General features: G+C 36.6%; 1 long non-coding RNA gene across 1 annotated transcript in view; it reads left to right on the forward strand.

The window, feature by feature from the left end:
- LOC128313007 (uncharacterized) overlaps window positions 1–23,645 on the forward strand; it is a 197,659-nt gene that overhangs the window by 62,108 nt on the left and 111,906 nt on the right. The window contains exon 2 of the long non-coding RNA XR_008293087.1: window positions 22,818–22,937. This is a non-coding gene — a long non-coding RNA (uncharacterized LOC128313007). The remainder of the gene's footprint in view (window positions 1–22,817; window positions 22,938–23,645) is intronic.

Below are 23,645 nucleotides of genomic sequence, written 5' to 3' on the forward strand. Positions count from 1 at the left end.
TATGAAAAACTACATGCCAACTGGGCAATCTGGAAAAAATGGACAAAACACACACTAAAATTCTAAACACACACACTATCAAAACTGAAACAAGAAGAAATAGAAAATTTGAACAGACCCATAATCAGCAAAGAAATGGAATCATTTACCCAAAATCTCCCAACAAACAAGATTCCTGGACCAGATGGCTTCCCAGGGAAATTCTACCAGACATTTAAAGAAGAGTTAATACCTATTCTTCTCAAACTCCAAAAAATAGAAATGGAAGTAAAACTTCCAGTCTCATTCTATGAGCCAGCACTACCTTGATTCCAAAACCACTAAAAATGAGAATTACAGACTAATATCCCTGTGAACCTGGATGCAAAATTTCTCAACAAGATAATAGCAAATCGAATCCAACAGTACATTAAAAGGATTATTCACCAAGATCAAGTGGGATTTATTCCTGGGCTGCAGGACTTGTTCAGTATGCACAAGTTAATCACCATGAAATACCACAACAATAAAAGAACGGATAAGAACCATATGATCCTGTCAATAGACGCAGGAAAAGTATTTGACAAAATACAGCATTCATTCTTAATAAAAACTCTCAAAAAGTAGAGGTAGATGGAACATACCTGAACATCATAAAGGCCATATGCAAAAAACCCACAGCTAATACCATCCTCAGTGGGAAAAACTGAGAGCCTTTTCCCTATGGTCAGGAACAAGACAAGGATGTGCACTCTCACAATTACTATTTAACATAGTACTGGAGGTCTTCCTCAGCGGTCAGGCAAGAAAAAGAAATAGAAGACATCCAAATTGGCAAAGAAGTCGTCAAACTTACCCTGTTTTAAGACAACAGGATACTTTATGTAGAACACCTGAAAGACTCCACTAAAAAACTGTTAGAACTAATACATGAGTTCAGCAAAGTTGCAAGATATAAAATCAATGTACAGAAATCTGTTGCATTTCTATACACCAATAGTGAAGCAGTAGAAAAAGAAATCAAAGAATCAATCCCATTTGCAATTGTACCAAAAACCACAAGATATCTAGGAATAAACCTAATATCTGTACTCTGAAAACTATAGAAACCCTATGAAAGAAATTGAGGAAGACACAAAAAAAATGGAAAAGGGTTCCATGCTTATGGATTAGAAGAAGAAACATTGTTAAAATGTCTATATGACCCAAAACAAACTACACATTTAATGCAAACCCTATAAAAACACCACCAGCATTTTTCACAGAGCTGGAATAAACAATCCTAAAATTGGGGCCACACAAAGCCCCAAACAGCCAAAGCAATCCTGAAAAAGAAAAACAAAGCTGGAAGCATTATGATTCCAGATTTCAAGCTGTATTACAGAGCTGTAGTCATCAAGACAATATGGTACTGGCACAAAAACAGACACTGAGATTAATGGCAAGGAACAGAAAACCGAGAAACAAACCCACAACTATATGGTCAACTAATCTTTGTTATAGTAGGAAAACTATCCAATGGAAAAAAGAGTCTCTTTAACAAATGGTGTTAGAATAACTGGACGGCAGCATGCAGAAGAATGAGACTGGATCACTTTCTTACACCATACACAAAAGTTAACTCAAAATGGATGAAAGTTCTAAATGTGAGACAGGAATCCAATCCTAGAGGAGAAAACAAGCAGAAACCTCTTTGACTTCAGCCAGAGAAACTTCTTACTAGACATGTTGCCGAAGTCAAGGGAAACAAAAGCAAACATGAACTATTGGGACTTCATCAAAATAAAAAACTCTGCACAGAAAAGCAATCAACAAAACTAAAAGGCAGCCTGTAGGATGGGAGAAGATATTTGCAACCAACATATCTGATAAAGGGCTAGTATCCAAAATCTATTAAGAACTTACCAAACTCAACACCCCCAAAAACAAACAACCCAGTTAAGAAATGGGCAGAAGACATGAATAGACATTTTTCAAAATACATCCAGATGGCTAACAGACACATCAAAGATGCTCAACATCATTCATCATCAAGGAAATACAAATCAATGCAAAACCACAATGAGATACCACCTCACTCCTATTAGAATGGCTAAAATGAATAACATAGGAAACAGCACATGTTGGCGACGATGTAGAGAAAGGGAAACCCTCTTGCACTGTTTGTGGGAATGCAAACTGGTGCAACCACACTGGAGAACAGTATAGAGCTTCCTCAAGAACTAAAAATAGAAGTAGCCTATGATCCAGCAATTGTACTATTAGGTATTTACACAAAGGATACAAAAATACAGATTCGAAGGGGTGCATGCACCCCAATGTATATAGCAGCATTATCAACAATAGCCAAACTATGGAAAGAGTCCAAATGTCAATCAACTGATGAATGTGTAAAGAAAATATTGTGTGTATACACACACACACACACACACACACACATATACATATAACGGAATATTACTAAGCCATCAAAAATGAAGTCTTGCCATTTGCAATGATGTGGATGGAGCTAGAGTGTATTAGGCTAAAAGAAATAAGTCATCAGAGAAAGACAAATACCATATGATTTCGCTCATACGTGGAATTTAAGAAACAATACAGATGAACATGAGACAGGGAGATAAGAGAGGGAAACAAACCACAAGAGACTCTTTACGATAGAGAACAAACTGAGGGTTGAGGGAGAAAAGTGGGTAGGAGATGGGCTAGATGGCTGATGGGTACTAAGGAAGGCATTTGTTGTGATGAGCAATGGGTGTTTTATGTAAGTGATGAATCACTGAATTCTACTCCTGAAAACAATATTGCACTGTATGGTAACTAAAATTTAAATTAAAAAAAAGGGAAAAAAATAAAAGTGGATTTCTTGTAGGCAACTTACAGTTGGGGCATGTTTTTTGATCCACTCTGATGCTATTTGTTTTAATTGCTGAATTTAGACCACTGGCATACAAGGTGATTATTGATACTGTTGGATTAAAATCTACCATATTTTAACTTTTCTATTTGTTGCCCTTGTTCTTTTTTTCTGTTTTTGTCTTTCATTCTTTGTTTTTTGCCTTTTATAGTTTCAATTGAGCATCTTATATGATTCAATTTTATCTTATTTTAGCATCAGTTATACTTCTTTTTTCAAATTTCTTAGTGTTTGCTCTAGACTTTGAAATATATGTTTACAACAAATCCAGGCTCACTTTCAAATAACACCATACCTCTTAATGGGTAGTGTGAATACCTTATAATAACAAAATAATCCTAATTCCTCCCTCCCATCCCTTGTGTCATTGCTATAATTCATTTCACTTATATACAGGTATACACACAGGTATACACACTTAATATATAAAAATAGGAATACATCATCAGATACATTGTTTCTATTATTATTTTGAGGGAAACTTAGATCAAGTAAAAATAAAAAAAATAAACATATTAATGTTACCTTCACTTATTCTTTCTTTGGTGCTCTTCCTTTCTTTACGCAAATCTGAGTTCCTGGCCTAGATTACTTTCCTTCTTTCTAAGGATGTTCTTTTGGCATTTCTTGCGAGGCCACCCAACTAGCAACAAAGTTGATGAATTTTTGTTTGTCCAAAAAAGTCTTATTTTGCCTTTACTTTTGAGGAATTATTTCTCAGAATATATAATCCTAGAACCTAGACGTCTCGGTTGATGTTTTGTTTGTCTTTTAACATCTTAAATATTTCACTGCCCTCTCTTTTTGCTTTCATGGTTTCTAGAGAGACATGGGATACAATTGTTATCTTTATTCCTTTGTAGGTAAGGTGGGTCCTCCCCCCGCCCCGCATTTTGGGCTTCTTGCAGGATTTTTTTCTTTATTTTTCATTTTTTTTTAGTTGGAAAATGATTTGCTTAGGTGCTTTTTCTTTTTGTTTGGTTTGTTGTTTGCATTTCTTTTTTCTGCATAGTGTTCTCTGAGCTTCCTTGATCCGTGACTTGTTGTCTGACATTAATTTGGGGAAGTTCTCATTTATTATTGTTTCATATATTTGTTCTTTTATTTCTTTCTTCTTCTGGTATTCCCATTATGTGTATATTACATCATCTGTAGTTGTCCCATAGTCCTTTGTTTTTCAGTCTTTGTTCCTTTTGCTTTTCAGTTGTTGAGGTTTCTATTGAGATATTCTCAAACTTAGAGATTCTTTCTTCAGTCATGTTCAGTCTACTAAGAAGCCCACCAAAGGCATTCTTCATTTTTGTTATAGTGTTTTTGTCTCTGGTATTTCTTTTCCCCTCATTCTTAGGATTTTCATCTCTCTGCTTACCCTGCTAATCTATTCTTGCATTGCTTTTACTTTTTCCATGTCTGGTTCTGAGCCTCCAGCAATTCATCAATTACAGTTCATATTTTCCTACCCTGCCACTTATTTCTGTGGTGGGTTTGTTAATGAGTCTCTGCTCTGGTAAGTTGTGGCTCCCTATACTTGCTTATTTGTCTCTCTTATTTGGGAGGCAGTGGTTTGCCTTGTATTCTTACCTTACTTGTGGATCCAAGAAGTGTTCTTGATTTTTCCATCTTGACTTTTCAGCTTCTTACTTGTTGTTAGGACACACTATGAACTTCAAATACTTAAATTTGGAACTAGAAATTAGAAGTCTATGTTTAATTTTTAAAGAAGCTGTGAAACTATTTTCCAAAATGACCACACCATTTTATATTTCCATCAGCAGTGTTTGTGGGTTCCATTTTCTTCACATCCTCATCAATATTTGTTACTATTTTCTTTCTTTAAATTTTTTTAAAATTGAGTTTATTTATTTTTGAGAGAGAGAGAAAGCAAAAGTGAGGGGAGGGGCAGAGAGAGGGAGAGACAGAGAATCCTAAGCAGGCTCCTTAGCGTGGAACCTGATGGGGGTCTCAATCCCACAACGCTGAGATCATGACCTGGGCCGAAATCCAAAGTCAAATGCTCAACTGACTGAGCCACTCAGGTGCCCCTGTTTTATTTCTTATAGTAAGAAATATTATACCAAGTTAGTGTGAAAAGGTAACTCATTGTGTTTTTAATTTGCATTTCTCTAATGAGCAATGGTGTTGAACACATTTTTATGTTCTTGTTGGTCATTCATATATCTTCTTTTGTGAAATATCTATTAATATATTTTACTTATCTTTAAAAACAAATCAGTCTTCTAAATTATTGACTTGTAAGAATTCTTTATATATTATGGATACAAGTCTTTTATTAGATATGTGTTTTGCTAGTATTCTTTTCAGTTTGTTGCTTGAGATTGAAGTGTAGAAGTTTTGAATTTTGATGAGGTCCAATTTATTAACTTTTTCCTTTATAGACTGTACTTTTGTTATAATTAAGAAACCATTTTTTATCCCATGTCTTATTCCAAGTTTTATTATTTTCCCTCTTCCATTTGAGTCTGTGTTCCATTCTGAGTTCATCTCTATATATGGCATGAAGTATGGATCTAAGTTTTTTTTGTCTTTGTTTTGCATGTGGATATGCAATTGTTCCAGCATCATTGGTTGAACAGGAAATCCTTTCCCCTGGTAAACTGCCTTTACACCTAGTCAAAAATCAATGAACTAAACAGTCAGTTATCTTGTAGAGTTATTTAAAACATAATAAAAACTGTAAATTTGTCCATGTCTTTTCCATTTCTGATGTTCCTCACTTCTTTCTGTTGCTACAGATTTCCATAAGGTATTATTTTCCTCTGCCTGAAGAATTTTCCTTAATGTTTCTTGTATGTTAGTTAATACTTTCAGATTTTATATGTCTGATAAAAGTCTTTATTTCACTTTCTTTTTTGATAGATATTTTTATATAGCATAGAATTTTCAGCTGACAACTGTTTCTTTTAAAACTTTAAAGATGTTGTTTAACCATGATTCAGTTTGAAAAGAATTACTTCATTCTTATCTTTGTTCCTCTGTATGAGACTCTTTTCTTTATTCTGCTTTCAATATTTTTCTTTATCACTGGTTTTAATTAATTTGATTTTAATGTGCCTGCGTGTGGTTTCTCTAATGATTCTTAAACTCGTGCCTCACTAATCTTTAATCTGCAGGTTTAGAATTTTCATCCAATTTGGGAAAAAATTAGCCATTATTTCTTCAAAAAATTTTATGTACCCATAACTGTCTCCTCTTCTGCATGCCTTCCAATTACATGCAAATTAGACTTTCCGAAGTTGTCCCACACTTTATTATTGCTTTATTATTTTGTTTTATTTTTCTAGGGCACAGTTAAGTTACTCAAAAACAATTTTATTTTTTCAAGACTTGCTTTTAAGCTTTCTTTGGCAGGACCAGAGGAGCCTTTAGTCTTGGGATCATTTTGTTCCCTAATTGAGGTCATATTGTCTGAGTACTCTACCCCATTCCTTATGTACTGGAAGTTTTCTCCCCCTCTGGCTGGTGGGACTATTAAATAATATAAGTTCTACATGTGCTCTGGAGACTGATCTGCCTGTTCCTTTCTAATTGTTCTTTACTTGGTCTCAGATTGTTTCCTTGTATGCATGTTCTTACCAGTAACCAGCTGAAGACTAAAAGTGGAGTGCTCTGCAAACATCCAGAATTCTATTTCTATGTGACTCTCTCCCCTCTAGTACTCTCCTCTGCAAACTCCAGTTGCTTTAGTCCCTTATACTTTCAACTCTTTCCTCAATTCAGGGAGACCAGTGGGCCCTATTTTGTTTCTTCTCCCTGTCCGTGGCTTAGAAACTCTCTCAACGTGATAGTAAACTAGAGAAAGTTTAGGGCTCAACTTGCTTGTTTTCTGTTTCTTAGAGACATTAAAAAATATTAATGAAATTTATTTTCAGATTGATTATGATCATTGTGAGAAAAGTAGGTTTTGACAGACAAAAAAACATAAATACATTTTAGGACCTCATTTATTAGGATTAAAATCATTTCTGGAAAAGAAAGTGTGTAGAAAGGACATATAAAGAATATCATCATTACATGCAAGGTAAAACATACTGAAAACAAACAAACACAAAAAAGCAGTTCATCTGTGGAGAGGAAAGTACCCTTTATATATGTGCATATATCCCATTTAGTTGTCATTAAAGGCAATTCGTGCTTTGCTGTGGTTGTTCCATCTGTTGGAATTCAACAAAATTGTTATCAGTAGCTGTTGGCAGTTTATAATGTCAATCCTTCTATAAAGAATTTAATCAAAGAATGTTCAAACTTGGAAGACACCTTAGAGATAGTTCAACTTCCTTATTTTATGTATGAAAAAGGCAAGACCTAATTTGTTAATTTGTTTCATATCACAAAACAAAACAAAACAAAAAACAAAACAAAACCCTTTTAAAGTTTATGTTTAGAGGACATAACCCAGGAAATCTGACTTTAGGACAATTTCCCACATAATCAAATTGACTCAGAATTGGAGAACACACTGAATGTATTTTGCTTGTAATAGACTGTTTCAGTAGATGTAGGCTTAGATAACCCTAGATAGTAACTTGTCATTTACACTTTAGTGTACTTTTTATGCCTGAGAGCAGTAGCTGCTGAATAAGTCACAGTCCTGGCATTTGTCTCAAATGGTTCAAATAAAGGAATTTTAATAGTGGGGCTTTCAGAGGTATGAGGAGAAGTAAGGGAGAAAAGAATGGATACTGAGACAATTGTAGAACAGCAACAGTGAGAAGTTATCACCCTACTTACGATTGATATTAATTTAGGCCTGGAATAGCAAAAGGGGAAATTAGGTTTACAGAGACCCAGTGAGAGTTTGAACTATTTAGGAGGCTTTCCCGTAGGAGCTGTCGTCATGGAGAAATTACCTACTCTCTGAGACACCGTGCCAAAACAGAAAAGGATCAGAGAAGAAATACCCTGACTTCTTTCTGATTCTGCTCTTCAGTTTCCTGCCACCACTGCTGTGTTTGAACCCAGTTGGAAGCCAGTTTATAAGGAAACCTGCTGGTGTATTTCAGAGTGGTCAGCTTCTGTGCCACAGAGAAGAGCAGAAGCAGAAGACGGAATATGGAGACAAAGAATAACCAGCACAGGAGCTCCAATTCCAAAGACAGTTCCTAGATGTGCTTTGTTATGATGAATATACTCCACTGTTTTTGAGGAACTACTAATATCTTCATTAACTAGAACTTTTATTCATAAATGTACATAAATAATCCTGAGCTTCAGAGGCCATAGCAGTTAAAAGAAGTTACCATTTGGAGTTTCAAAATATCCTACATCAACCCACATTCTTTCTTTTATTTCAAAGTCACTAGGAAATATGGAGAAGTATGTGTCAGGGTGGTAAACATGAGGGGGAGGGCAGAAAGGAGGAGGGAAGACAAGAATACAGCACTCTTACAAGTCTCTAAAGAGTGAAGCCTCTATCGATCATTGAATCCATTTATTCTATAAACATTTCTTAGAGGCTCAATCACTAAATTGATAGAGTAATGCTTTGGGGTGAGGCATAGAGAGAAAGCTGATGAGACCAGGACACTAATGTGATTACAAAGTAAAATTTACACTTGCAGAATTTATAATATTAAAGACCTGCCTAATCACAGGATCAGTGATTACTAGAAAGTGATTATAGTAGCTAGGAATTTTGTTTTCAAGTAACAGAAAATCCATGCAAGCCAGCATAAAGAGAAAAAAAGAACTTATTATATGAAGACTATTCCATTGTCTATTTCATTCAATATTACAGTTGAAATGCAGCTAGTCCCTTGAAACCAGGGGTCCTCATGTGGTCAGAATTCTCTCCTCATCTTGCTTCTTTCCTCTATGAGCCCTCCTACTCCTCCCTTCACATTTGCTTTGTTCTTCTCCTCTACATGTTGACTTCCTCTGTTTCTCAGGTCCTTATAGAGGACATTTCTAAATTCCTTCCTGAAGAGGAACGGAATTACCCTCTCAGTTCCAATTCCAAATTCTGGCTGAAGAGACTCTGGCTCTGCATGATGTGGTGAGTACCCCAGTCCCAGTCAACTGTGGGCAGAAGACGGGTTCACATGGTCAGGATGTGGATGCTCTGAGATCTGCACCTGTGTATGGAAGAGTGAGGCAGATCCCAGATAAGGAGGTGATGGGCCTGCAGCCCAATCCTTGTTTTGGCACCTGAGCTCAAAAATAGTTCCTTCAAACTTTAAAAAAATGTAAACCAATCTCAAGAAATAAGATATCTCAAAAAATTTTAATTCAAAATATTCATAGTCAATTTACTTAAGTAAATATATGTAAAGTCAATATATTTAATCTGTTTACTATTATTCATTAAATTACATATAAAAAGTCAGGAATGGCAGTTGAGGGAAAAAGAAGGAGAGGTGCTTTTGTAGTACATGACAGTTTAGAGGACAGGGACTATATGGGGACTGGAATACCAAATGGGTTCTTACAGACCGGCCCCTACTTGCTTTTCCACTCAATGCATTTCTTTTTCCTGTTTTTAATTAGACCTTTTGATAATTAAGGCTTCTTTCTGTTTTACCATGGCTTCAGTTGAAAGGTTGGAGCCATCCAAATGGTAACAGACTTATTGAAACTCATACTTTTTTCTTTCCTTTTCTCCTTTTTTTTTCCTTTCCAGCATTCCAGACTAAAAGAATGTTTAATTATTATCTAAATCTGATATCCAAAAACCTTAGCAAATTAAGAATTGAGGAAGAGAAAAATGATTTTGGTTCTTTCTTCTCCACACGGGCTTCATTTATTTTATAGCACCTTCAAGTTCAACCAACCGAAAGTGATCAATCAAGCTACACCTTCCTATTGAAAATATCTATGCAAGTGACAAAAAGGCTGTGCGCCTGCCTGACTGCTGGGCCTGGTGTTTGTAATTACTCTTGATGACATCAAGGTTTTTTTTTTCAATATATGAAATTTATTGTCAAATTGGTTTCCATACAACACCCAGTGCTCATCCCAAAAGGTGCCCTCCTCAATACCCATCACCCACCCTCCCCTCCTTCCCACGCCCCATCAGCCCTCAGTGTGTTCTCAGTTTTTAAGAGTCTCTTATGCTTTGGCTCTCTCCCACTCTAACCTCTTTTTTTTTTCCTTCCCCTCCCCCATGGGTTTCTGTTAAGTTTCTCAGGATCCACATAAGAGTGAAAACATATGGTATCTGTCTTTCTCTGTGTGGCTTATTTCACTTAGCATCACACTCTCCAGTTCCATCCACGTTGCTACAAAAGGCCATATTTCGTTCTTTTGCGTTGCCAAGTAGTATTCCGTTGTGTATATAAACCACAATTTCTTTATCCATTCATCAGTTGATGGACATTTAGGCTCTTTCCATAATTTGGCTATTGTTGAGAGTGCTGCTATAAACATTGGGGTACAAGTGCCCCTATGCATCAGCACTCCTGTATCCCTTGCGTAAATTCCTAGCAGTGCTATGGCTGGGTCAAAGGGTAGGTCTATTTTTAATTTTTTGAGGAACCTCCACATTGTTTTCCAGAGTGGCTGCACCAATTTGCATTCCCACCAACAGTGCAAGAGAGTTCCTGTTTCTCCACATCCTAGCCAGCATCTATAGTCTCCTGATTTGTTCATTTTGGCCACTCTGACTGGCGTGAGGTGACATCTGAGTTTGGTTTTGATTTGTATTTTCCTGATGAGGAGCGACGTTGAGCATCTTTTCATGTGCCTGTTTGCCATCCGGATGTCTTCTTTAGAGAAGTGTCTATTCATGTTTTCTGCCCATTTCTTCACTGGATTATTTGTTTTTTAGGTGTGGAGTTTGGTGAGCTCTTTATACATTTTGGATACTAGCCCTTTGTCTGATATGTCATTTGCAAATATCTTTTCCCATTCCGTTGGTTGCCTTTTAGTTTTGTTGGTTGTTTCCTTTGCTGTGCAGAAGCTTTTTATCTTCATGAGGTCCCAGTAGTTCATTTTTGCTTTTAATTCCCTTGCCTTTGGAGATGTGTCAAGTAAGAAATTGCTGTGGCTGAGGTCAGAGAGGTCTTTTCCTGCTTTCTCCTCTAGGGTTTTGATGGTTTCCTGTCTCACATTTAGGTCCTTTATCCATTTTGAGTTTATTTTTGTGAATGGTGTGAGAAAGTGGTCTAGTTTCAATCTTCTGCATGTTGCTGTCCAGTTCTCCCAGCACCGTTTGTTAAAGAGACTGTCTTTTTTCCATTGGATGTTCTTTCCTGCTTTGTCAAAGATTAGTTGGCCATACATTTGTGGGTCTAGTTCTGGGGTTTCTATTCTATTCCATTGGTCTACGTGTCTGTTTTTGTGCCAATACCTTGCTGTCTTGATGATTACAGCTTTGTAGTAGAGGCTAAAGTCTGGGATTGTGATGCCTCCTGCTTTGGTCTTCTTCAAAATTACTTTGGCTATTCGGGGCCTTTTGTGTTTCCATATGAATTTTAGGATTGCTTGTTCTAGTTTCGAGAAGAATGCTGGTGCAATTTTGATTGGGATTGCATTGAGTGTGTAGATAGCTTTGGGTAGTATTGACATTTTGACAGTATTTATTCTTCCGATCCATGAGCACGGAATGTTTTTCCATTTCTCTATATCTTCTTCAACTTCCTTCATACGCTTTCTATAGTTTTCAGCATAGAGATCTTTTACATCTTTGGTTAGATTTATCCCTAGGTATTTTATGCTTCTGACATCAAGGTTTTTGATCAAAGCATTAGAAAAGATTGGAAATATGATTCTGGATGTTTTGCAACATTATAAAAATCTTTATATTTATATTTGAAAATAAAGAAACAGGGAATAAATGAAGAGTGGCGTATAAGTGACATGCATATTGATATTCCTTCTTCTTCCATTAACTTTAATTGTTTCTCTTTACTGAGTCTTTCCCCCCTTATCCTGACTCACAAGGCAATTTCCATGTTATTATTTTGCAACCACATCAGACTTCTCTTTTAAAGTACATGCTTCCCAGTTATCTGATCCTCTCTAATATCTTCTTTTCTATAGTCTGGTATTTTCTACAAAACTCTCTATATTTCTCAGTAATTCCAGTAATGGGGGTACAGCCTTTATCTCTACTCCATCTTTTTTGCCTCTAGCCTCACTAAAAATGTTTCTCACATCCCGATTTGACAATTTCCTTCATTCTTATAAAATCTACTCCAACCAGACACCATATTTCCCATCACCTCTAAAAATGGCTCAGCTTAAATATCTTAAGTTATGTATTTATATTCTTCATCTATGAGTTCCTGTTTTGGTATCACTGCTATTTGGAACAATTCCACAGGGAATATGGTTTTATATTTCTTTGACTACAGAGGTTAACTGTTTCTCAAGGGGATGTGCCTAATGGAGTTCCTGTGCTATAGGTATGCAAATTTTCATTCTCATTAGATATTTTGGGTTGTTCTCCAAAATAGTGCCAGCTTCACTCCTGTCATCTCAGAATATTATTGGACTTCTTAATATTTATCATTCAGGTGGTTGTAAATATTATACCACTGTAATTTTTGTCTTTCCACATTTGCAGGGACTGTTTACTTTTTTGTAAAGTTCATGCTCATAACCTTTGTTCATGTTTTTCTATGTGAGATTTTTATTTTTCTTATAGATTTATAAGCTTCAAAAATATATATTATAAATACTAATTTTTTACCAGTCAAATATTTTCCTAATATTATCTCTAAGTAGATGACAACATTTTACTTGACTTTTATCATAGTGATATCACATTTATTAATCCTGTCCTTTGTGTTTGCATCTTTGCATTCTTGATTAAGAAATGTTTTCGTACATCAGTGTCATAAAAAAATCTCCTTTTTCTTCTAAATGTTTTAAGGTTTTATTTTTAATATTTAAACCTTTATTATACCTATAATTAACTTTTGTGAAAGGGGAATATAATTTTCTTTTATATAATTTTTATTTCTTTTACTTATGCACTGCAAGTTAATTGCTGTGATATTCTAAATTGTCACATTATACATATATGGCTTCTTTATTTGGTTCCATTGACCTATTTGTGTGCCTAGTGGCAATGTCACTCCTCAACATTACTTCTTATCTATAATTATTTTGTATATTCTTGATTTTACTCTAGTATATGATTTAAAATAAATTCTTTTTAAGCTTTTATAAACTTGGGGATAATTGATATTATTATGATATCCTATCTTTTCGTGGTATATCTGTTGATTTTAGTCTTCTTTGGTAACTTCAATAAAATTTATGCATCAAATATGTTTTGAACCTCTCGTATGCCAGGTATTGTTCTAGGAGGTTTGTCATCACTGACAAAATAAAGTTTAGATTCTAACTAGATCAAATAATATGTATCATATATAAATAATTTACATACAGTGATAAAAGATAGCAAGTACTAAAGGAGAATGAGAAATACTAAGGCAGACTAATGAAGATCAGCATTGCAGGAGTCACAGAACAAAGGCAGTAGATTTTCATTTAAATAGGGTAAGCAGTCAGAATAGACCTAATTGAGAAAATACTTGCAGGACTTGATGGAAGAGTATTCCAGACAGCGTGAACAGCCAGGCAAACACCCTGTGGTGGGATCCTTCCTGAAGTATTCCAGAATGGCAAGGAAGTTTTGAGAGGAATGAATGAGTTGGAAAGTAAGTCAGAGAAGTAATGGTGGCCACATCACATAGGGTCTTCTGAGATCCCAAGGAACTTTGCTTTTATCTTGGGAGATGAAGAGCTTTGTAAGTTTTGTAATAGAGGAATATAATAATATTTGGCTGGTGTATTGAGAAAGGACTAAAGAAAGTAAAAGTAGGAGCAGCAAGGCTTGTTTTGAGTCTATTTTAGGAATCCAGGTATAGCTCAAACCAGGAAGAGGGCAGAAGGGATGAGTGGATTCTATGTATAATTTGAAGGCAGAAGCATGAGGATTGCCTGTGGGTTATAAATGAAAGAAAAAAGCCAAGAGGACACCAAGGCTTTTTGCCTAAAAGAAGAAGTCACTACTTATTGAGATGTGGCAGGCTGCAGCTAAGATGATCAGAAGCTGCTTTTGGACTTACTGACTTCTTAATAAATATTAGAGACCCTTGTGGATATATTTACTAGGAAGGTAGATATACAAATATAGAATATAAAGTAGAGGCTTGGTCTAGGGATATAAACTGTGAGGCTATTGGCATATATATGATATGTAAGCCATGAGACTGGGTATAGTAAATAAGAGACTGAAAATATATGTAAGAAAAGAAGAAGAAAAAGCCTAAGGACTAGGGAGAAGAGAAATAGCTAGCAAAAGGTATCAGGAAGGAAGAACCAGTGGGTAGGAAAAACAAGGTGATGAATAAAAATATTAAGAAAGAGAGTGATCATTTGTGTCAGATGCTTCTACTAGGTTAATTAAGATGAAAATTGAAACCTGGTCTTTAGATCTAGTTGGGAGATTCGTCACTTTGAAAAGAGAAGTTTTGGTAGACTGGTGATGGTAAAGGTATGTTAGGGATGTGTTTAAGAGAGAAACACATTGCCCTGCCCCTAGGTCAGCACAGCACCACATAGAGAGGTTTCTACTCACCCTCTTGTTCCTCCAGTGGGGAAAGAGAAACCAAAGGATACAACCAGCACTGCTCCACCCCCAGCGTTGTGGGTTGCTTTGTGGTAGCCCCTACCCTGATCTCACCCCATAGGTATTTCAAGGAAATCTGTGGGACTCAATTAATGAGAATCTGACTGTGAAGAAGGTGGGGAGGGACTTGTAACAACCAGCACACAATCTGGGCAGACCAAGTTTATACCTGTAGTGCCCAAGTAGTATTCCAAACCAGCAGCTTAGCTTATCTGCAGAAACAAATCAGGGGTGCACTCTGACCAGGGAACTCGGTGGGCAGATCTTTCTGGTTCAGATCCTCAAACAAGGAGTTTTACCAGCACTACAGCCTGGTATGCCCATGCCTCACTATGGAGTCGAGTCACAGTCCCACCCACTGTGGAGAATCTCTCCCAGCCACATTTAACCAGAAGGGCTGGTGAACTCCTGGAAGCTGTGCAGCCTGGCAATGCTAAAGCCAAGAAATGAGTTGGCAGTGCTGATAGCTCCCAGAGTAAAACTAGCAGGAGAGTTCTCCTGCTACACATATGGAGGGCAATTGGTTCAAAATCAAGGCTGAGGGTACCGCCAGGTCCTTTCCAACTAGACAACCTGTTTGGGAAATTGAGAGTTGCCAGGAGCGGCCCCTCCACTTCCTGTATAGGCAAGGGAGTTTAGCTATAGCCCTACCTGCTGTGGCTTCCAGCCCCATCTGATGGGATGGCAAGAGCACCTGGAAGCTCTGCAGCCCAGTGGTGCTTAAGCCGAAGGAAGGGCAGACAGAGCCAGTAGTTTGTAAAGCAAAGCCAGTGGACCTGTTTAACCAGGGAACTGGGGGCATGGGTCAGCTTGAGTTAAGACAACAAGCAAAGAGCATTACCTGCTTTAGAACTGCTTTTCCCACTGGTCCTGGGAAGGAAAACTAATTCATAGTACCCCTCAATGCTGAATACAGCCATTAGCCTGCTTGAGAAGGGAACCTAACCAGAACACAGAAAAGCTATGTAGCCCATCCCACATCCCTACTTATAGTGGCACTTAAACAGAGAGCATGGTCCATGGCTTTCCCCATCTGCAGAGCAAAACCAGTAGCCTCATCTGAACAGGGAAATCAGTGTGCACTTTTATCTGATATGAGTCCCCCAAGCGCTTTATAGGCCCTTGGTCCCATCCCAATGCCCTGCCAGACCAAGGAAGCTAATTAATAGCCCCATCTATTACTGAATATAGTACCTAGCCCCAACCATCTAATAAGCCTGACCAGAGAATCAAGGTAAATGTGGAGACCATCCCAAAGCCTCACTTGGGTAGGAAACCAAGTCAACAGTCCTGTTCAACTGTTTTCAGCCAGTGGCACAATCCTGCATCCTTAACTTCAGAGTTGCCTTACCTCAAAATAGACCATAATAGCAGACTCCACCTGCCCAAGACATTCTAAGCAGACATGCTCAGAGGCCCAAACTGAGCAGACTGGTGAAGATCTATCTCTGCCAAAGCAAATCTGTAAGTCTGGAAAAGAAGCCTGGTTACTCAAATGTGCAGATACCAATATAAGGAATTAAGGATAATAAAAAAAACAGATAAATGTGACACCATCAAAGAAAATTAATAAAGCTCTAATAATTGATCTTAAAGAATTGGAGATCTGGGGGCACCTTGGTGTCTCAGTTGGTTGAGCATCCAACTTTGGTTCAGGTCATGATCTCAGAGGTTGTGACTTTGAACACTACATTGGGCTGAGCTCCATGTTGACGGTCCCCTCCACCTCTCTGTCCCTTCCCCATGTGTGCTCTCTTTCTCTCTCAAAATAAATAAATAAATAAAACTTAAGAAAAATAAAAAGAAATGGATATGTATGAACTTACAAAAAAATTCAGAATCATCTTCTTAAAGAAATTTAGTGAACTATAAGAATATACAGACAACTAATCACAATTAGATAAACAATGCACAAATAAACAAATAGTTTAATAAAGCAAAAAAAAAAAAAAGAATTAAGAAAAAGAAACCCAGAAATACTAGAATTGAAAAGTACAATAACTGAATTGAGGAATTCAATAGAGTTTCAAAAGCAGACTCAACCCTGCAAAAGAAAGAACCAGTGACCCACAGGATAGAACATTAGCAATTATCCAGTCAGAGGAGCAAAAAGAAAAAAAAAAGAATGAAAAGGAGTGAAGAAAGGCTATGAGACTTATAGGACACAATAAAATGAAGCAATTTTTACATTCTGCAAATTCCAGAAGGAGAAGAGAAAGAGAAAATAATACAGAAATATATTTAAAACAATAATGGATAAAAACTTCCTGAAGCTCGAGAAAAATTGATATCCAGATCCATGAGGCCCAAAGGACCCCAAATTAGTTGAACTTGCATAAGGCTGTACCAACATACATTATAATTAAATTTTGAAACATCAAAGACAAAGGAAGAATTTTAAAAGCAACAAGAGAGAAAAGTTACGTACAAGGGAAACCCCCCCTCCCCATAAGACTATCAGTGGATTTATCAATACAAATCAATCAATATCAAATTCAGGCCAGGAGAGAATGAGATAACATATTCAAAATATTGAAAGAAGAACAACTATCAACCAAGAATACTATACCTAATAAAGCTGTCCTTCAGAAATGAAAGGAGGGGTAAAGACTTTCCCAAACAAACAAAAGCTGGAGGGAATTCATTACCACTAGACTTGCCTTACAAGAAACGATAAAAGGAGTTCCTTGAGTGAAAATAAAAAGATAATAATTAACATCGTAAAACATATAAAAGGTAGCATAAAACTTACTGGTAATAGTAAATATACAGTCAAAGTTAGATTCTGTAGTTTTGTAATGGTGGTGCATAATTCACTAATGGCTCTAACTTAAAAGTTTAAAAAATGAACTAAATAAAAATCAACATAGTAAAAAAGCAATAGCTGCAATAATCTCTTATTAGTTACACAAGATAAAAAATATGTAAACTGGAACAACAATAACCTAAAATGTGAAGAGTAGAAGTAAAAGTGTAAAGTTTAGGAATTCTATTAATATGAAGTTATTATAAACTTATAAACTAGGGTTATAATTTTAAGCTATTTTATGTAAGTCTCATGGTAACCACAAAGGAAAACCTATAGCAATTATGCAAAAGAACATGATAAAGAAGCCAAAGCATACTAATATCAAAAAACATCAAAACATAAAAAAAGACAGCAAGATAAGGAACAAGGAACAGTGGAGCTACAAAACAACCAGAAACCAATGAACAAAATGGCAATAGTAAGTTGTTACCTATCAATATTTTTTTAATGTAAATAGATTAACTTTTCCACGCCAAAAGACACAGAATGGCTCAATAGATAAAAAAAGAAACAAGCAAAAAACCAAACAACAACAAAAAACCAAGATCTAACAATATGCTGCTACAAGAGATTCAATTTAGCCTTCAAGGCACACACAGGCTGAGAGCCAAGGGACAGAAAAAGTCATTCAAGCAAATGGTGATAATAACAAAAAGAGCAGAGTAGCTATACTTACATCAGATAAAATAGATTTAAACTAAAAATGGTAAAAAGAGACAAAGACAAATGTGGTCATTATATAATGATAAAGGGTCAATCCATCAAGAAGATACAACAATTATAAGTATTTATGCACCTAACATTAAGCACTTAAATATATAAAGCATAATCTAACAGAGTTAAAAGGAGAAATAAATCATCCAGACAGAGAATCAATAAGGAAGCAGTGAGAATGAACAATACTTTAGACCAAATGGACCTAACAGACGTTTACTGAACATTCTATCTAACAACAGCAGAACATATATTCTTCTCAAACATACATGGAACATTTTCTGGATAGACTATATGTTAGGCCACACACACACACACAAAAAGTTCTAGCAAATTCAAGAAGATTGAAATCATACCAAGTATCTTCTCTAAACACAATGGTTAGAAATCAATAACAAGAAGAAAACTGGAAAATTCACAAACACATGGAAATCAAATAACACTCCCCTGAACAACCAATGGATAAAATAAGAAATTGAAGGGGAAATTAAAAATTTATTGAGAGGAATGATATTGGAAATATATCAACGTTTGGGATGCAGCAAAAGCAGTTTTTAGAGGGAATTTCATAGCAATAAACCCATTAAGAAGCAAGGGAGTTAATCCTGAGTTCTCATCACAAAGAATTTTTTTTCTTTCTCTATTATTTCTTTTCTTCTTATTGTATCTATATGAGATGATGAATGTTTGCCGAACTTCTTGTGGTAATCATTTCACAATATATGTAGATTGAACCATCATGCTGTATGACTTAAACTTATATGGTGATGTCAATTACTTGATATCAGTGTCAATTACCTACTATTACCATTATTTATATATTTTGGTAAGTGGGTAGATACGTTGGTAGGAGTCTGCTGTCCCAAAGGTAATATTTTTGCTAAAGCAGATTAATCTGACCTCAGGTACATAGTAGGCATTCATTCACTGGGTAAATGTGTTCTTTCTATCTTAATTAGCAAAAAAGGATCAGAAACAATTCACTCCCATATGGAATAGACAACAATATACATTCACAGTGTTTCTTCTGTTCTCTGTCCTGGTATAGCCTAAATAGATCTAGACAATCTAGATGTCCCACAGAATATCTCCTTGACTCACTAAATCAATGACATCATGTTGATCCAGCAAGAGGAGTAAGAGGTGACTGGGTAAGATACAACAAGCTTAAAAGTGGAAGATAAACCCTATGAAAATCCTGGGGTTTGCCATAACAGTAAGTTTTTTTAGGGCTTCAGTGTTTGGAGTGTGCTGGAATGTCCCTCCAAAGTAAAAGGCAGATTGTTAAATCTTGCATTCCATATCGCAGAAAAAGAAATATAATGTCTGGTAGGCCTCTTTTTGGTATATGAGACAACATGTTCTGTACATAGGAATATTGATCTGGTCCTAGTGACTTGAGGAATGGGGATTTAAGTGGTGCCTGGGAGCTTAGTCGGTTGAGGTACTGACCAAGGCTCAGGTCATGATCTCACGGTCCATGAGTTCAAGTCCCATGTTGGCCTCTGTGCTGACAGCTTGGAGCCTGGAGCCTGCTTCAGATTCTGTCTTTGACTCTCTCTGCCCCTCCTTGACTCGTGCTCTCTCTCCCTCTCTCAAAAATAAATAAACATTAAAATAATAATAAAAAAAAAAAGACTGAGGATTTGGCCCACACCGCCAAGGAAACCACTAAGAACAATAGAGGGTATAGCTGAGGCAGGGGGAAATTAGAATGGATAATGGCAGAGAGGAAGATAAATGATACCAATTGTGTCCGAACTGCCCTGACTATATGTCAGTGATTCTACCTTGAAATGGTAACTCTCTTATTTATGAGCCCACTTGAAAAAATCTATAAAGTGCTACACACATGTAAGATCAGCCATTGGGTCTGTGCTAACATTTCTATTGGTAAATCGGTCACAGATTGAAACATTTTCCTGTTAAGTAATACTATGCTGGATGTTAAAACTGCATATATCTGGGGCCAAAAGTAACTGACAAAATTCCTTAGATGAAAGTTATAAAAAGAAAGCCATATAGAAATCCTCCCATAGGAAGCAGCAGTTGACGGAAATGTACAAGTAAGTACTTAGCTAATTCCTCTGAGATCAAATAAGAATTCCCCAATCAACTGTTCAGATTTGAAACTGAATATGTCTCCCCTTGCAAGCAGCTCTCATCCTTTCTGTAGGAGTGTGCTTAGGGGAGTTACTGCAGTATTCATGTTGCAAGTCATGAGAAAGTAAGGCCTCATGGTTATTACTTAACTGGGACTCTGGAGCATTACTATAAAGTAGCTGCCCCCCACTTGCAGACCTCCATGTCTCTAGAACTACTTGGTAGAAAGGTTAGACTGGAGAATGTTTCTGAACCACAGGGAAAACCAAGTGATGGATACGGGTGCCTGAAATTCAACTACTGTTCATTCATTTTATTTAACCAACATTTATTGCTTGCCTCTTTTATACCAGCCACTCTGCTCAGCATTTTGAGAGCTTAAAAATGAACAGGACATAGACCCTGCTGTTCTTTTCTGAAACTTCAAATCTTTTAAGTTTTTTTTTTTTTTTTTAAGTCCGTAGTTCTCAAATTGTAGAGGGAGCTTAATTAGATTCAGGGCCCAAGAATCTGCTTGTTTAGCCAGTTCCCATGGTGATTCTGATGTTACTGATTATTGAATCCCACCTTGAGAAACATTTCTTTAACAGGTATGAATGGTTATTTGTAGCTGAAAACAAGACCTTGTGGAAGGAAAGAAATTACAAAGGGAAAAATAGAAGAATGTTATAAAAGCTGTGTTTATGTTATCATTTTAAATTAGGTAGTTTTTTTTTTTTAGCACATTTAATGAAATGTGAATGAAGGCTCAAGTCTAGATTCAAAGATGAAATTTCAGACAAATAATGTGAGCTGCAGTCAGCATCAGCTTCACCAACTTGCAGAGCAAGTAGTGTCTTAGGGAAGGTTCTTCCTTGAGAACTGTTGCCTCTTAGTCCTGGCTGAGCCTCAGCTAGCACTCCCCACACTTCTGTGAGTAGCAAAATAGTCTGTCAGTCCCTTCCCCCTCCTATCTTTAAAAGGATCAAGGAAATGTATTCAGTTAGTATATACTCCTCCCTCCCTCCCTCCCTCCCTCCCTCCCTCCCTTCCTTCCTTCTTTCCTTCCCTCCCTCCCTCTCTCCTTCTCTCTTTCTCTCCCTCTCTCCTTCCCTTTCTGTCCCTCCCTTTCTCTCTTTCTTCCTTCCCTCCCTTCCTCCCTCTGTTCCTCCCTCCCTTCCTTCCTTCCTTCTTCCTTCTTTCTCTCCCTCCCTCTTTCCCTTTTTCTCTCTCTCCCTTCCTTTCTCTCTTTCTTCCTTTCTTCCTTCCCTCCTTTTTTCTTTCTTTCTTTCTTTCTTTCTTTCTTTCTTTCTTTCTTTCTTTCTTTCTTTCTTTCTTCTTCCTTTCTTTGCTGAACCCCTGAGAGAATCCTGTGTAGCATTACCAAGTGGTAAGGAAGTCATCAAAAAAAGTATTTTTGGTTTTGGTTGTGTTTTTGTTTTTGTTTTTGCTTTTGCCTTTTGGAGTGCTGGCACCTTTTTACTTGCTTACCTTGAATCCCCTCCCATCTTTTTCAATGCACTAGAATTCTACCATCTGCTTTCTGGAGGCCATTTGCCATTCTCTCAGGGTTGCTGGAAGCCTATAGGCACACTGCTTATCTCAGCCTCTGAACAGTTAACCCTGTCTCTCTTCACTATAAAAAACAACCATCCAAAATGAGAAAGACAAAAATATTTTTATCCTTTTAAACCTTTTTATCCTTTTATACTTTTAAAATAAAAATTATTGCCTATCTATGTATTTCTTGGAGCTTTTTAAAAATGAGCCTGCTATTATTAGAGCTGCATGTTTAACACAACCCACATAGTTTAAAAAATTTTATGGCAAGTTAATAACGTCTCTGTTTGTTTCTAGTATCAGTCCTATGGTCAAAACACTTGTCACAGTAATAAACAATGGCATAATTAGAACCTACTTCAATGAATTTAGGTCAATGTATCACCCTCTCAGAGCACATTTTAAATTTATCACAATGATAGCCTGGGGAAAATTTGGCTTTTTGGCATTCGCTAGTTTAAGTCATTATTTTGAGAGCAAATTGTACTCAGCCCGGAGTTCAAGTGTAAAAGACAATAAAACACAATGACTAAATAAATGGGTTTTGATTGCTTTGGAAAGGTTTAGTCTTCATTCCTCCCATTCCAAATAGTAATGATTTCAGGCTTTCTTGTGATTATACACGATATTACTTTTTTTCTTCTAAAGTTGCCTGTTGAACCATATTACAATTATAAGTTATATTTATTTAGTGCTCACTCTGTGCCAGGAACTGTGCAGAGCACATTATGTGCATTATGCCACCAAGTAGCTGCTTCATTTTATCAGTGAGAGAATTGAGTCTTGGAGATTTTAAGGAACTTTCTCAAGGTCATATATTTAATAAGTGACAGAACTCGAAATAAAACCCAGCAGCTCTGGCAGCATAATTCGTATCATGGTAACTTACTTCTGATATCAATAGCCATCAAGTTCCCTCAAAACTCATAGAAATAATTCTGAAGGATGGAAGTATACGAGAACATCCATTGCTTCAGCAAGGCCAAAGGATGATGAAAACTGAAAAAAGGACATTAAATATGATGAAAATGCAAGCACTAGTGACATTAGAGAGAGCAATGCCTAAGAACAGTGTGCTCAGAAGATAGCCAAAAAAAAAAAAAAAGATCGTGGTAGCCCACAAATTCTGATTGGTCTCTTGGTCTGATTGTTTTCAGTTCCTGGAAAAGCATAGGATCTAAGGAAGCAACACATTTGGCACTGTTATAGGAATGGAAGACCATTGTGGCTATGACGAATGAGCAAGAGGGAGAAGAGTAAGGAATGAAGTTGAAGAGGTAAGTTTAGAGGCATTTCATGTAGAGTCTTGCAGGCGATAGTGGAGGGGCTGGATTATCCCAAGAGCAGTGGGTAGACATTGAGGGGTTTTAAGCAAAGGGAGAAAAGGAGGTAATTATATAGTACATATTTTTATGTAATCACTCTGAATGCTGTATAATGAATAAGTTGTAGAGAGGCAAGAGAGGAAGCAGAGAGACCAGGAAGGAGGCTACTACTGTTGTCTATGATGATGGGTTTAACTAAAGTGGTAGCCATAGAGATGGGTGAACTCAAGATATATTCTGGAGTAGAGCCAATAAGAATTGGTGAAGAATTGGATGTAAGGCCTGAGAGAAGATAAAAAATCAAGGGTGACTTCTTGAAATGACAGCAGAGGGCTGGTAGTTTGTTGAGATGAGAAAGATTAGGATCAGAAGCAACTCAGAGGAAGAAAATCAAAAACTCTGTTTTGGATATTTTGAGGTGATTTTTTAAAACATCCAAGGAAGATTTAAGATAAATAATACCTGTTCAAAACATGGAAGCTGGAATTCTGAGTCTTCCTGAAAGAAGTCACAGAAACAGTGGGTGGGGTATGAATTTCAGTCAGCAGAAATGAAAGGCAGGGAAGGTGAGAATGTCCATGAAGATTGGGCATAGAATTCAGAATGGAGGATAGACCTCTTTCACAGCAGTTTTTCTGGGAAAAGCGAATCTCTAGCGTC

The sequence above is a fragment of the Acinonyx jubatus genome, chromosome E4 (assembly GCF_027475565.1).
Source record: "Acinonyx jubatus isolate Ajub_Pintada_27869175 chromosome E4, VMU_Ajub_asm_v1.0, whole genome shotgun sequence".
Taxonomy (NCBI): Eukaryota; Metazoa; Chordata; class Mammalia; order Carnivora; family Felidae; genus Acinonyx; species Acinonyx jubatus.